The sequence below is a fragment of the Triticum dicoccoides genome, chromosome 3A, assembly GCF_002162155.2.
Source record: "Triticum dicoccoides isolate Atlit2015 ecotype Zavitan chromosome 3A, WEW_v2.0, whole genome shotgun sequence".
NCBI classification, from domain to species: domain Eukaryota; kingdom Viridiplantae; phylum Streptophyta; class Magnoliopsida; order Poales; family Poaceae; genus Triticum; species Triticum dicoccoides.
In genome coordinates, this window is record NC_041384.1 from 615,417,230 (window position 1) to 615,431,784 (window position 14,555).

Consider the following 14,555-nt stretch of genomic DNA (forward strand, 5'->3'; position numbering starts at 1 on the left):
GCCCGTCGTCACTGCTTATGCCAGCAAGCGGTGACCTGACGGAGCGCCACTATAGCGGACTCAACACAGCCACTCCCTAACGATCTACAAGACGGCAAACAGTGCCCCTACACCCGGCAGGTCCCATGCCCGGAGAACCCAGCGAGCCCTGTCACCCGACGGGTCCCAGCACCGTCCTCCTGGACGATGACAACCCGACCCCACGGCCTTGTAACATTACCATTGTACCTTTGGGGGGTTGGCCTATAAACCCCCCCAAGAGCCCTCATGCATACTGGCACGACGAGGAGAACGAGAGAAAAAACCAGATCAACTAGACTAGCCACACCAGGGGAGGGAGCAGCCTAAGCCCTGGCCAAGCTCCTTCCTTCCTCGATACAGCTCTTGGAGCAACTGTGTACTATTGCATCTATACCACACTCGGCAAGAGTAGGGGTGTAATCTCTCCGGAGAGCCCCGAACCTGGGTATGTCTTGCGTCCTACACTCGCTCATGCCGACCTCGCCTCTGGAGCCCACCAGTGCCCTCGAGCCTCCTCCTCTCTTTAGCCATCCCTTGGCATCTGCCGTGCGCCCACCACGACAGTTGGCACCCACCGTGGGGCAACTCAAGGTCCTGGCCGGGAGCATGCTTTAGATGGGGCTCCTCTCTGACTCTGACGAGCCCGTCACGCTAGCGGATGATGTCATCAACGCACTCGCCGCCTCCTTCACCGCACCGCGCATCTCCGATGCGCCTACGACCGACGAGTACCCCAGCGAGGTACTTGACTTTTCTGACTCCCCCTTTTCCTCGACGGCAGCTCTCCCGCCGGGGAAATGGGCCTCCGTGTGGAGGTCTTCATCACCAACACCGGCGCCTCTTCCTCATCCAGCGCGGCGAGGAAGGCCGCCGAAGCCAAGGCCACAGCGGAGCGGGCCGGCTCGCCCAACCCGCTGCGCGCCACGATGCAGAGCCTTCGTGTCCCCATTGGCACCGATATCGACGCCTCCAACATCGCCAAGGTCCGGACTCGGCTCGACGAGGACCGCCGGCGCCTGCTGGACCTCACACAAACGCTCGCCGCCATGCAGCATAGCCTCGACTCCGCCCAGCTAGAGCGCGACGCCGCCTACAACTTCACGCCTACCGTGGCCGAGGCAAGCTGGGTCGCTGACGTGCGAGCCCGGGGTGGCTCGATCGGCTGCGCCTTCGGCGCCCTCCCTCCCATCTATGACACTCCCGTGAAGAACATGCGCTCTGCCCAGGCGGCTGCGGTCGGCCTAGATCAGCTCGTGGGCGAGGAGCTGAAGGGTTGCCTCAAGCAGGTGAACGACCTGCTCGACATGGCCAACATGCAACATGACTGCCTCAACCAACTCGCGAAGCTAGCGGGATCCGTCTCCCTCCGCACCGTCGGACCCGGCGACCACCAGAACACGACGTCTTCGCCACCCGACGAGGCGCACTCCGGCCACACCCGGACCCGACGCAACCCCGCCCCGATGACTGCCGACGGCTTGGGCGACGAGCCGGCCTTGGAGGACCGACGCTGGCTCGACCCTATGCTCCAACCCGACCGACATCCGACTTCAGCCAACCCGGCCCCCTGTGGTGCGATCGCCAACCGGCTGGGCCTGCGCGCCATCGACGACACCGACGCCCGCCACCACCTCTACCGACTCGCCCTCTCCCAGGAGCTGGAGGAAAGCGGCCCCGTTGGGCTGGTGTGCTTCGGACCAAGCATCCGGGATGAGCCCTTTACTAAAGGGTTCACGCTCCCCCGTGACACCCCAAGTACAACGATACCGTGAAGCCGGAGGACTGGCTCACCGACTACACCATAGCCATCGGCATCGCTGGCGGTAACCACTGTCTCGCCGTGCGCTACGCGCCGCTCATGCCCCAAGGGTCGGCCCACACTTGGTTGAATAGCCTGCCAGCAGGCAGCATCAACGCGTGGGTCGACTTCGAGCAAGCCTTTGTGTGCAACTTCACAGGCACCTACAAACGACCCGGCCGCCCCAGCCAGCTCGCCATGTGCATACAGGGACCCGCAGAAACTGGCAGCGAATACCTCGCACGCTGGACCGAGCTCTAGAACAGTTGTGAGGGCGTCCACGAAGTCCAAGCGATCCAGTACTTCATCAACGGGTGCCGGGACGGCACCCTCCTCAAGCACAAGCTCTTACTCTCCGAGCCACGCTCATGGTGATGGCGGACAAGTACGCCAACGCCGACTCCGCCATGAAGATCCAGGTGGCACTGGATGAAGTCAGCAAAGCGAAGCCGGTTCCCCCTCCGAAGCCGGCCGGCGAAGGAAGCCGACAACAACACTACCAGCAGAACAACAAGCGCAAGGCTGATCAGCCGGCCCAGCGCTACGACAACCGGCTCGTCGCAGCCGCTCAGCAGGCGCCCATGACCGACCCGGTCGCCAAGCGCCGGCAGACCGGCAAGACAGCATGTCAACCCACCATGAGTTTCAAGGAGATGCTCGACGCTCCCTGCAAGCACCACAGCGGCGCGAGGCCGTCCACGCATACGCTTCGACAGTGCGCCATCACCAAGCGCATCATGAGGGGCGACATCCTGCCTCCTCCGGCCCCGGCTCCGGGAGCAGGGCAGCCGCCTTCGCCTCCTCCACCGCCCCCGGCCGGCGGTGCAATGCGCGATGACGTCTACCCGGCCCAGAATGTGACGTACGTTGTCTTCACCAGCCTCGGCGACGACAAGCGTAGCGAGCGTCTGCTTCGGCAGGAGGTGAACATCGTCATCCCGGCCAAGCCGGAGTACATGCATTGGTCGGAGCGCCCGGTCACATGGACCCGGGAAGATCACCCGGCTGTCATGCCGAGTCCGGGTGGCTACGCCCTCGTCCTCAACCCCACCATCATCGCGCCTTAGTGCACGTGCAAGTTGTCCTGAGTCCTCATCAACGGCGGCAGCAGCATCAACATCCTCTACCGCGCCATGACCAAGCTCGGCCTCGAGGCCAAAGACATGGAGCTGAACCGGACGATCTTCCACGGCATCGTCCCCGGCCTCTCCTACTCTCCAATCGGCCAGATCCGGCTCGACATCCTGTTCGGCGACAGCGACCACTTCCGGCGCGAGCCGCTCTGGTTCGAGGTGGTGGACCTGGCCAGCGCGTACCATGCGCTGCTGGGCCGACCCATGCTCGCCAAGTTCATGGTGGTCCCCCACTATGCCTACCTGAAGATGAAGCTGCCGGGTCCGAAGGGCGTCATCACCATCATCGGCAACTACCGCAAGTCCCAGGAGTGCGCCCGAGACAACGCCAAACTGACTGAGTCATTAGTCATAGCCGAGGAGCGCTGCCAGCTCGACCAGATCATCGCCTTGGCCAACGAGACATCGGCCGCACCGATCCTGGCTGAGGAGCCGGCCGATGAGGCCTCTTTCAAGCCCTCCAAGGAGACCAAGAAAGTGAAGCTGAACCCGGAAGACCCCAGCTGCAGCAAGTACGTCGTCGTGGGCACCCGCCCCGACAGCAAATAGGAAGGCGAGCTCGTCGACTTCCTTCGTGAAAATTGGGATATTTTTGCATGGACCCCAAAGGACATGCCGTGTATCCCGAGGAAGTACTCCGAGCACAAACTCCACGTTTGCAAGGACGCCAAGCCTGTCCGCCAAGCCCTATGACTTTTCTCCGAAGAGAAGAACCATCGGCGAAGAGGTCGCCAAGCTTTTGGGGGTCGGCTTCATCATGGAAGTGTTCCACCCTGAGTGGCTGGCCAACCCAGTGCTTGTCCTGAGGAAGAACAAGACCTGGCACATGTGTATCGACTACACCAGCCTGAACAAGGCCTGCCACAAGGATCTGTTCACCCTCCCGCGGATCAACCAAGTCATCGAATCCACTTCCGGGTGTGAGCTCCTGTCCTTCCTGGATGCTTACTCCGGCTATCATCAGATCAAGCTGGACCAGGCCGATGCCCTGAAGACGTCCTTCATCACGCCATTTGGGGCGTATTGCTACATCACCATGTCATTCGGCCTGAAGAACACCGGCGCCACCTTCCAGCGCTGCATGCAGAAATGCCTACTGCCGCAACTCGGCCACAACATACATGTCTATGTGGACGACATCGTGGTGAAGACCAAGCGGCACCTCACGCTCCTCGATGACTTGAAGGAAACCTTCACCAACCTGCGTGAGTACAAGATCAAGCTCAACCCGGAGAAGTGCGTTTTTGGTGTCCCAGCCGGAATGGTACTCGGCTTCCTCGTCTCGGAGCACGACATTGAGGCAAACTCGGAGAAGATCAAGGCCATCGAGTGCATGCGCAAGCCAGCTCGGCTGCGCGATGTCTAGAAGTTCACCGGCTGCTGGGCCTCGGTCAACTGGTTTCTCAACCGGCTGGGCGAGAGGGCCTTGCCCCTGTATTAGTTGATGAAGAACACGACACCGTTCAAGTGGAACGACCAGGCGGATGAAGCTTCCAGTGACCTAAAGCGCATGCTATCCACCGCACTCATCCTGGCCGCACCGGCTGAGAAGGAGCCGCTGCTGCTCTACGTTGCCGCAACCTCGCGGTCGGTCAGTACGGTGATGGTGGTCGAGCGACCAGAGAAGGGCAAGATCCAAGCTGTCCAGCGCCCAATGTACTACCTGAGTGAGGTGCTCTCCGCCTCCAAGCAGAACTACTCGCACTACCAGAAGATGTGTTATAGCGTGTACATCACCGCCAAGAAACTGAAGAAGTACTTCCAAGAGCACGTCGCCACCGTGGTCAGCACGGCTCCCCTCGGCGAAATCATCGGATGCCGGGACGCCTCTGGCCGGGTCGCCAAGTGGGCGCTCGAGCTAGCCGGCCACACCATCCTCTACGAGCCCCGCACTACGATCAAGTCCCAGGCTCTGGCTGACTTTCTCGTTGACTGGATCGAGACCCAGTACTTGCCGCCGCCGAATTCGACACACTGGCGCATGCACTTTGACGGCTCGAAGATGTGTCTCAGCTTAGGAGCCGGCATCGTGTTGTCCTCCTCGAAGGGCGACCGGCTTCGATACACGCTCCAGATCCACTTCACCGCCTCCAACAACGCTGCCGAGTATGAAGCCCTTATGCATGGTCTCCGACTTGCCAAGGAACTCGGCATCCGACGCATTCTATGCTATGGCGACTCGGATTTGGTGGTGTAGCAGTGTTCCGGTGAATGGGATGCCCGCGACCCCAACAAGGCAAGCTACCGTTTCCTCGTCTAGAACAGCGCCGGGCGTCCGCCTATAGCGTCATCAACAACGAGCTCGTCAAACACAGCTCCACCGATGTTTTCCAGCGCTGTGTCGAGCAAGACAAGGGCATTGAGATCCTCCTCGACACACACCAAGGCGAGTGCGGGCACTACGCCGCCTCGCGGTCCCTGGTGGACAAGGCTTTCCGCCATGGTTTCTACTGGCCCACGGCCCTCCAAGACGCCGGGTCGCTCGTCCTCAAGTGTGAGGGATGCCATCGCTTCAGCAAGCGCAGCCACTAGCCGGCTTCAGCACTCCGAACCATCCAGATTGCCTGGCCTTTCGCGGTCCAGGGACTCGACATGGTAGGGCCCTTCAAGACTGCCCGAGGCGGCATAACACATTTCCTGGTGGCGGTGGAGAAGTTCACCAAATGGATCGAAGCAAGGCCAATCAAGAAGCTGGACGGGCCGACGACCGTCCAGTTCATCAAAGACATCGCGGTGCGCTACGGCATGCCGAATAGCATCATCACCGACAACGACACCAACTTCACCAAAGGTGCGTGTCGATGTCAATACCGGCGGATCTCAGGTAGGGGGTCCCGAACTGTGCGTCTAAGGCGCATGGTAACAGGAGGCGGGGGACACAATGTTTACCCAGGTTCGGGCCCTCTCGATGGAGGTATACCCTACTTCCTGCTTGATTGATCTTGATGGTATGAGTATTACAAGAGTTGATCTACCACGAGATCGTAGAGGCTAAACCCTATAAGCTAGCCTATGATTATGATTGTTGTTGTCCTACGGACTAAACCCTCCAGTTTATATAGACACTAGAGGGGACTAGGGTTACACATAGTCGGTTACAAGGGAGGAGATCTACATATCCGAATTGCCAAGCTTGCCTTCCACGCAAAGGAGAGTCCCACCCGGACACGGGACGAAGTCTTCAATCTAGTATCTTCATAGTCCAACAGTCCGGCCAAAGTATAGAGTCCGGCTGTCCGAGGACCCCCTAATCCAGGACTCCCTCAGTAGCCCCTGAACCAGGCTTCAATGACGACGAGTCCGGTGTGCAGATTCTCTTCGGCATTGCAAGGCAAGTTCTTCCTCCGAATACTCCATAGAAGATTTCAAACACAAGGATAGTGTCCAGCTCTGCAAAACAAATTCCACATACCACCGTAGAGAGTATAATATTTCCACAAATCTAATCTACTAACAACTTTTCATAACATGATGTCCTGCCGTGGCCTGGTCATTACGAACCGTTTTCCCTGCCTGCCATTGCATGTGTTGCGAGGCGGTTTTATCAGCACGTCTTGTCGAAGCAGGGATCGTGTTCCCCTTAGCACGGGAGTCTCATCAATACGGGTGTGGGTAACCCAATCGTGTTTGTTAATATGACTCCTAGATTTTAGGCAAGTTCCAAACAGGCTCGCGGAGGACGCTTGATATTCGCCCTCTTTATAAAGGGGCCAAGGCCTGTCCCTTTCCTCTCGCGCTCAATCCTTCCCTTCCCCCACCCCGAGTTCCAACACCCAAGGCTCATGCCAAGCGCTTCGGGCCTTCAACCATGTCCGGATCCAATCCTCAAGGCCGGTGGATGGCTTCCTCTGTCACAGAGGAGGACATCAAGAAGCTAAGGGAAGCCAGGTATCTGACCGCCGAAGTCTCGCACAGGCTGCCTGCTCAAGGGCAGGTCATCCGCACTCCCGAACCCAAAGAGAGTGTCGTATTTGTTTCCCATTTCCTCCGAGGGCTAGGCTTTAGTCTTGATCCTTTTTCAGAGGGCTTATGTTCTATTACGGGCTCGATTTCCATGATCTAGCCCCAGATTCCATCCTTCACATCTCGTCATTTATCGTCGTGTGTGAGGCCTTCCTCCGCATCACCCCACACTTCGGCTTATGGCTCAAGACCTTCAATACGAAGCCGAAGATGATCGATGGGTGACACACAGAATGCGGAGGTGCCATAATAAGCAAAGGCATCGATGCTCTATTGCCAAAGGGTTCCTTCCCGGAGGTGTCCAACTTATGGCAGCGGGAGTGGTTTTACATCACAGCTCCTCGAAGTACAAAGTGGGTAGCTCCCCCGCCTTCCGTTCGGGCCCCCCGCCACAACTGGTGTCATGGGTCAACAAGGGGCTGGACTGGGGGCCAGTTAATGACGTGCCGACATTGCAAAGTCGCATCCAAGATCTCCTCAAGAGGGATGTCAGTCTCGTCAAGGTAATGCAAGTTATGCTAGTTCGTCGGGTCCTACCATGCCAACGTCGATCTCTCCTTATGTTGGAGTTCAACCCGGAAGGACCGCGAACTATTCAGCAATTCTTCGGCATGATGCTCGAAGGGATGTATGGATTGTTCTTCGGATCACGAATAAAGTGCCGGACACCACCGAGGATGCGGGTCTAAACTGCAATCGTCCAGATACCCATGTAAGTAATTCTGCAGCTGAACACGTCGTCTTTTCATTTGTCATAACATCATTCTGAAAAAATTGCTCTTGGCCAAGACTGGATAAGAAAGGCGAAGATGATCAGGTGTTCGGCCCCCCTTCCCGAAGGCTCACCGGATCCTATACTAGCCAGGATGCTTGAGAACGCACCTTATCAAGTGCCATCAGGGGAAGATAAAGGGAGGAATAAAGAAGCCGAAAGCGGGCCTCACGCATTACTCGTCCAAACCGGGGGGATTAGTGTCTCCGTGAAGGAGGATAACCGGGGAGAAGATTCTAAAATTCCCTCTCCCCAAGGAAAGAAGAGGACCGCCTCTGAGGACTTGGAAACAGGGGTTTCCAAACGAGGGAAGAATCCTTCGCCAGGGGCCCTGCCCCGGAGGGCACCTTTTCCGTACAGTGCCCGCAAGGGGATCAACCCTCCACCGAGCTGTAAGTGAACCAGAGTACTTTTGGTAAATATATCCTACTTTATCTCCAAGGACAATAACCGAGACATATGTCTTGCAGTCTGGATAGTAGCCCTTCTCATCAGAGATCGTCCTCGGGGGATCTTCTTCCGGAGATGATGGAGAGAGAAATGCCTCCCCTTGTCTCCCAGTCTCCTGGGGCGGACGACCCTGAGGTGTCATCACGGAGGATTTCTCCTGATCCGCCGAGGCTAGAAGGTAACTTTTCGGCCACCCAAAGTCCGGAGTATTCGGCTCCTAAGGAGAGCAACAGAAAGAGTCTGGGATTGTCCGCTGCACAACCGGACATACTGATGGGTCTTTTGGAGCAAGCGGCTATCTCGGAGGAGCATCGTACTTTAATGGGTATGGTGGTTGAGAGGATCTCATCCGCCCAAAGTGGGTTGCATGAAGCTTTTACGAGCCTGCTAAGAGGCTTTGAGGTACGCAAAGTAATATATAAATTTTTTGACGGTATCGCACACTCTAGGTGTGCCCTATACAAATAGTAGCCCCTGAGACTCTAGTTGCTGTCCAGAGGCGGCAAACAGAGGATCATAGTCCCAGGTAATGATCACGCTGCTCACGTGTGCAGGCGGCTGAGGGTCTGGTGGCTGGCCGGACTGGTGAGTTTGCCGAACTGAGGCGGTAGCTTGAAACGGCAAATGCCGACATCGTGCTTGTGAACAAGTGGCTTGATCAGGCACATGGTATGTATTCTCTGATGGTCAACAGATATTAAGAGGAGCATGATGCTAGTATCTATAATATGCTGTGACTGCAGATGGAGCTGCCGCGGTGGAGACCCTTCGGGCGGAACTTGCCCGAGCCAAGGAACAAGCCAGGAGGAGTGATGCGGCCGCCCTAAAGGCGGCCAAAGAGTTAAGAGCCGAACGGGCTGCTCATCGCCAGAGTGAAGATAAAATAGCCAAGATGGCCGTTGAGCTGAATGATGCTGCCGACCGGTATGAGCTTCTTGAAAAGGAAAGCCAAGCGAAAGCAGCGGACCTGGAGAAAACCAGGGTAGCAGCCAAGGAGACCCACTCTAAAATCAGAGCGGCGAAGGAGGAGCTTCGTCAAGACGGAGATATCACGGCTGGGAAGCCCTTTTTGTTGAGGACGAAGTTCAAAGATCCGAAGTATGCCCCTCTGGATCAATTATGGAGTGCTGCAGACGCGTATTCGGACCTGGCAATGAGTGCTATTGATGCGACTGAGTTTTTTTCAAAGATCAAAAAGATCACGAAGTGGAAAAGTTGTTCTAGTCATAGTTCAATGCTCCAATGTGTCCGCTGCTGTTAAATGAGCAAATGGCCGAGTGGGCTAAGCTCCATAGGTTGTCCGGGCTTGCCATGAGGTCTGTCGTGGATCATCTTTGGCCGGAAGGACCATGGCCGAATAGTTATTTTGGTTTAGTGCAACGATTCCTTGGTGCTGCGCCGCATATCGACGCTGTAAAGTGGTCGGCATGCATAGAGGGTGCGCGGATGGCTCTTGCCTGTGTTAAGACATAATGGGCAGAGATGGATGCCATCGCTATTGCAACCCGGGGTCCGGCCGTAGGCCAGGTCTCGACCGAGCACTATTTTGAAGAAGTCCTAGAAGGCCCTCGTTTAATAGAGGCTCAGTGCTTGAAGAGTATCATGATCGAGTGACATGTATCCCAATTGTAAAAACAATGCTATTTGGATTATAAAGGCTATGTTTATACTTTTGCCTAAAAGTATTATGATACCGCCTGTGCGGCCGTTTATGTATGTATATAACCTAAAAGTTTGTAGTCGTCGGCTTCAGCCCCCACGCATATAATGCGGGGGTGCTCGGAAAAGCGTGTATTCACACTTGATCCAACGTCTTGGTCCATTAAGGAGGTGATAGCGTGGCGAGCGAGGCAATCAGACTATATTGCTTTAACACTTTCACTTAGCCATAGGAGTTTGACAATGGGGCTACGATATAGCCCCTGGTACTTCCGCACTCATCCGAGCACGGTGCGCGTACATACATGACTAGGAAACCGGCCCTTTGTTACTGTGGAGGGATCGCGAAGATTCCACTGAGTCATCGAGTGGTTGACCAGTCTCGCGCTTTATCATGACAGTCAGTTTTCGGCTTTCTCTACTGAGGTGCTCATCCAAATGAACCAGGGCACAATCACAGTAGTTCTCCCGGTGCCACCTTAGCCGATAGAGCGGAACGTAAGGTAGCAAAACACGGGAGCCGGGCAAACCCAACTATTGACCAAAAACATGATTCGGAGTTGATGCATTTAAGGCCAAACTCGCGACGCCGAACACTCCCTAAGGTATTCGGACTTTACAACATATACTGGGCTGAGTAACACCCTCGATAATGAGCCCTGAATTTCCAGGTACGTGCATTAGTCTGATGTGATGAAATGCCAATAACGCCAGCATCCCTCTTGGTTATGTTAAGTATCCGTAGGGTGTGAAGCAACAAGAGACAGTAAAAAAGGTTTACATAGGGTCTTAATCTAAAAAGAAACCTTTGAGCGGGGCCCTGCTACACGTCTGCTCCTGTGTCTCCGTTGTGCCATATCCTGGAAGGGTGTAGCACGATGATCATCTGTAAGAGAGAAAAAGCCCAGGTGACAGTTTTTGTCGGTGTTCTGGGAACGGGGGTCCCCAGACTTGCCTGCCTACGGCCTGCGGCGTGGCTCAAAGGGGGGCCCAGCGCGGCCCATCTTCACCAACACAAACCCAAGACCCTCGCGAGGGGCCAAGCCTCGCGGGGCGGACGACGCAGAGCTTCCTCAGGCGCGGCCTCGTTAGGCTGGCTCATGAGGAGGCGGAGAAATCAAGGCGGGGTACCTCACGAGGTGCCCGTGACGCAAGCCATGACGACCGGGGGAGCCAGGCGGGTGCCAGCCCGCGCAGTGTCCTCCCTTCCTCTTTGGTGCAAAGGGGGCAAGCGCAGCCACGGAGTACTGAGGCATCAGGCAAAGGTTGCCATTTCGGTGCAACGAGACCAAGACCAGGAGGACTACGAGACGGAGGTCACCGTGGAGCCCAAGACGGCGTCATCACCAGAACTTTGCATAGGCGAAGACTACTTTTGTCAAGATAGCTGATACTAGCTGTCCCCCATCAAATTAGCCCGCCATTGTTGGCTCCCTTCTCGCTCGATATTTGGGAAGAGGACTAGGGCCTCTATAAATAGGACCAGCCACCCACAGAGCAAAGGGGGCGGGGAGAAAAAAAGAGAGAGCGGAGAGATCCGAAGAAAAGAGAGGGACCAAAGGATAGAGAAGATCAGGTAGAGAGAGAGAGAGAGAAGGGTGACTAAGCTCCTCCTAGCAGTTCATCGCCCAGCCAAGAACAGACCCTCGCGAGGTTTTTCTTCCTTGTATTGTTCATCATCATCAGCCCAAGAGGCAATCCACCACACCACACACTGGAGTAGGGTATTACACCACAACGGTGGCCCGAACTAGTATAAACCCTGCGTCTCTTGTGCTGTTCTATCCTTAGCTTAGATCTTAGCGAGGCGGAGGGGTGCAGGTAGGTAGGAGGCGAAATCTCCACGCGCACCCTAGCGTTTGAACCTCAAGGGTCTGCCGGAACCCGAAATCCAACATTTGGCGCGCCAGGTAGGGGTGCGCCGGGATTCGTCTTCCACCATCCCGTTCTCCTCCGACCATCACGCCCATGTCTGACGCTCGTCGGGCCCGCGCCGAGCGCCAGGCCGCACTTGCTTCCCGCGTTGCCCAGACGGCCCCTGTCGACGGGCGTCCCTGCCATTCTCCGTCACCTGCCGTCAACGCCGCCACCGGCCCGGCAGGGGACGAGCAGCAAGCATCATCCCAGCATCCTTCCATGCGGCAAGACGGCCGCACCGCAACTCCCTCGCTCACCCCAGCTGGTTCTTCGTCCCGCGCGCTCCGCGCGCCCATGGAGCCCCGCAACCTCTCCCCTGACCATCGCGCTGCACCAACACCCTCGGTCGTCGCGGCCCTCTTGGGCGGCTCGCAGGCGCCGCCTACAAGTCACCACGTCAAGCCATTCATCCGCCGGGTCAGCGCCGCTTCCACGCGGCAGGGGGCTCCCCTGGACCGGGCGGCGCCCGAGACCGGCATGACCTTAAGCTCGGAGGACCACCCCTCCAACTCGGCCTGCTCGGGTGCGCTCCCCAGGCCGTGCACCCCCACCATCTTCCAGGTGGCCGTCACCAGAACACTCATTGATGGCGGCGCGGGCCTCAGCATGCTCTCGGTCGAGGCCTTCAACCTCCTCTGCATACCCCTGGAACGGCTGCAACCCAGCCGGCCCTTCTTAGGCGTTGGGGGAAAGTCGTCCAGCTCCTTGGTACAGATCCGGCTCCCAGTAACCTTCGGCACCTACGACAACTTCCGCACGGAGCTGGTCGACTTCGACATCGCCCCCATCGGCCTCCCCTACAACGCCATCCTCGGCTACCCAGCGCTGGCCCAGTTCATGGCCGCGACGCACCCGGCGTACAACCTCATGAAGATGCCCGGGAGCAGCGGTGTCCTCACTGTGCACGGGGACACCGGGGACGCGCTGCGGGTGCTCAAGCTCGCCTTCAAGACGGCAGCGTCGGCACAGCCCACCGACTTGGAGACCCCCGGGCCCAAGGGGGCTGGACCCGCCAAGAAGAAACATTTGTTCACCCAAGACAAGGCAGAAACCAAGCAGATAGCCGTCGATGAGGACGGATCCACCAACGCCACTTTCACCATAGGCGCCCACCTCAAACCCGAGCAGGAGAAGGCCCTGGTCGTGTTCCTGCGTGCAAACAAGAAGGTATTCGCTTGGGAGCCTGACCAGTTGGCTGGGATCCCTAGGAGTGTAATCGAGCATCACCTCAACGTGTGCCCCAACGTGCGCCCTGTGAAGCAGAAGGCCAGGCGGCAGTCCACAGAAAAGCATGCCTTCATCGTTCAAGAGACCCGCAAATTAGAAGCCGTTGGGGTCATTCGCGAGGTCCGATACCCGGATTGGTTGGCCAACCCTGTCTTTGTGCCAAAGAAGGGAGGGAAGGAGCGCATGTGTGTCGACTTCACCAACCTCAACAAAGCATGCCCGCAAGATCCGTTCCCGCTCCCCCGCATCGACCAGATCGTCGATTCCACTGCGGAATGCGACCTGTTATGCTTCTTGGATGCCTTCTCTGGGTATCACCAGATCAAGATGGCGGTAGAAGACGTCGAGAAGACAGCCTTCCTAACCCCGTGTGGGGTGTACTACTACACATGCATGCCATTCGGGCTGCGTAACGCAGGGGCGACCTTCCAGCGGCTGATGCACATCACCTTGGGCCCGCAGCTCGGGAAGAATGTTGAAGCTTACGTTGATGACATTGTGGTAAAGTATCGGGAGGCCAGGACCTTGATACAAGACTTGGAGGAAACCTTCGCGAGCCTCAACGCAGTGAACCTACGGCTCAACCCAGAGAAGTGTGTGTTTGGAGTCCCCTCGGGCAAGCTCTTGGGTTTCCTCGTGTCCCACCGAGGCATCGAGGCAACCCGGAGAAGGTCAAGGCGGTGGAAGACATGAGCCCGCCAAAGACCCTCAGAGAAATGCAGAAACTCACGGGGCGCGTGACCGCGCTAGGGCGCTTCATCTCCAAGTTGGGGGAACGAGCACTGCCCTTCTTCTAGCTAATGAAGAAAAAGGGGCCCTTCGAGTGGACTGAAGAGGCCGACAAGGCGTTCCAGGATCTCAAGAGATACCTGACCAGCCCACCGGTCATGGTGGCTCCGCGCCCTCAAGAGCCCCTGGTGCTTTACCTCGCCGCCACTGCCTACTCCGCCAGCGCAGCCTTGGTGGCAGTCAGAGAGGAGCGCCGAATCAAAACCGCGACAGCGGCCCGGGACAAGGCAGAACAAGGACAAGGAAGGCCTATAGAAACTGCCATCGTGGCTGAGGAGGACCAGCCACCGCAGAGGGGTGCACTGGAGGCGGAAGAGGCCCCTCTTCTAGATGGCCAGTCTCAGGAGGCCTCATTGCCTCAAGAGGCGCCATGGTCTCCGAAGGGAGCCACCAGCACTGACGCACTCCACCTCGTTGAGCACCCGGTGTACTTCGTCAGCACAGTGTTGCAGGATGCGAGGGCACGGTACCCCATGCCTCAAAAACTCCTCCTCATGCTACTGGTGGCCTCGCGCAAGCTGCGGCACTATTTTCAGGGTCATCCCATCAAGGCCGTCTCATCATACCCCCTGGAGAGAGTGCTCAGGAGCCCTAATTCAGCTGGAAGGGTCGCTGAGTGGAACATAGAACTGCAAGCGTTTCAGCTCGAATTCAGCACGACCAGAGTCATCAAGGGAGCAGCGTTGGCGGATTTTGTGGCAGAATGGACGGAGGCGCCAGGCCTCAAGGCCGACGAGGATCGGTCCCTGTCCCCGGGAAGCGAGGCGCCAGAAGGCTGGGTCATGTACTTCGATGGGGCGTTCTCCAGGCATGGCGCAGGGGCTGG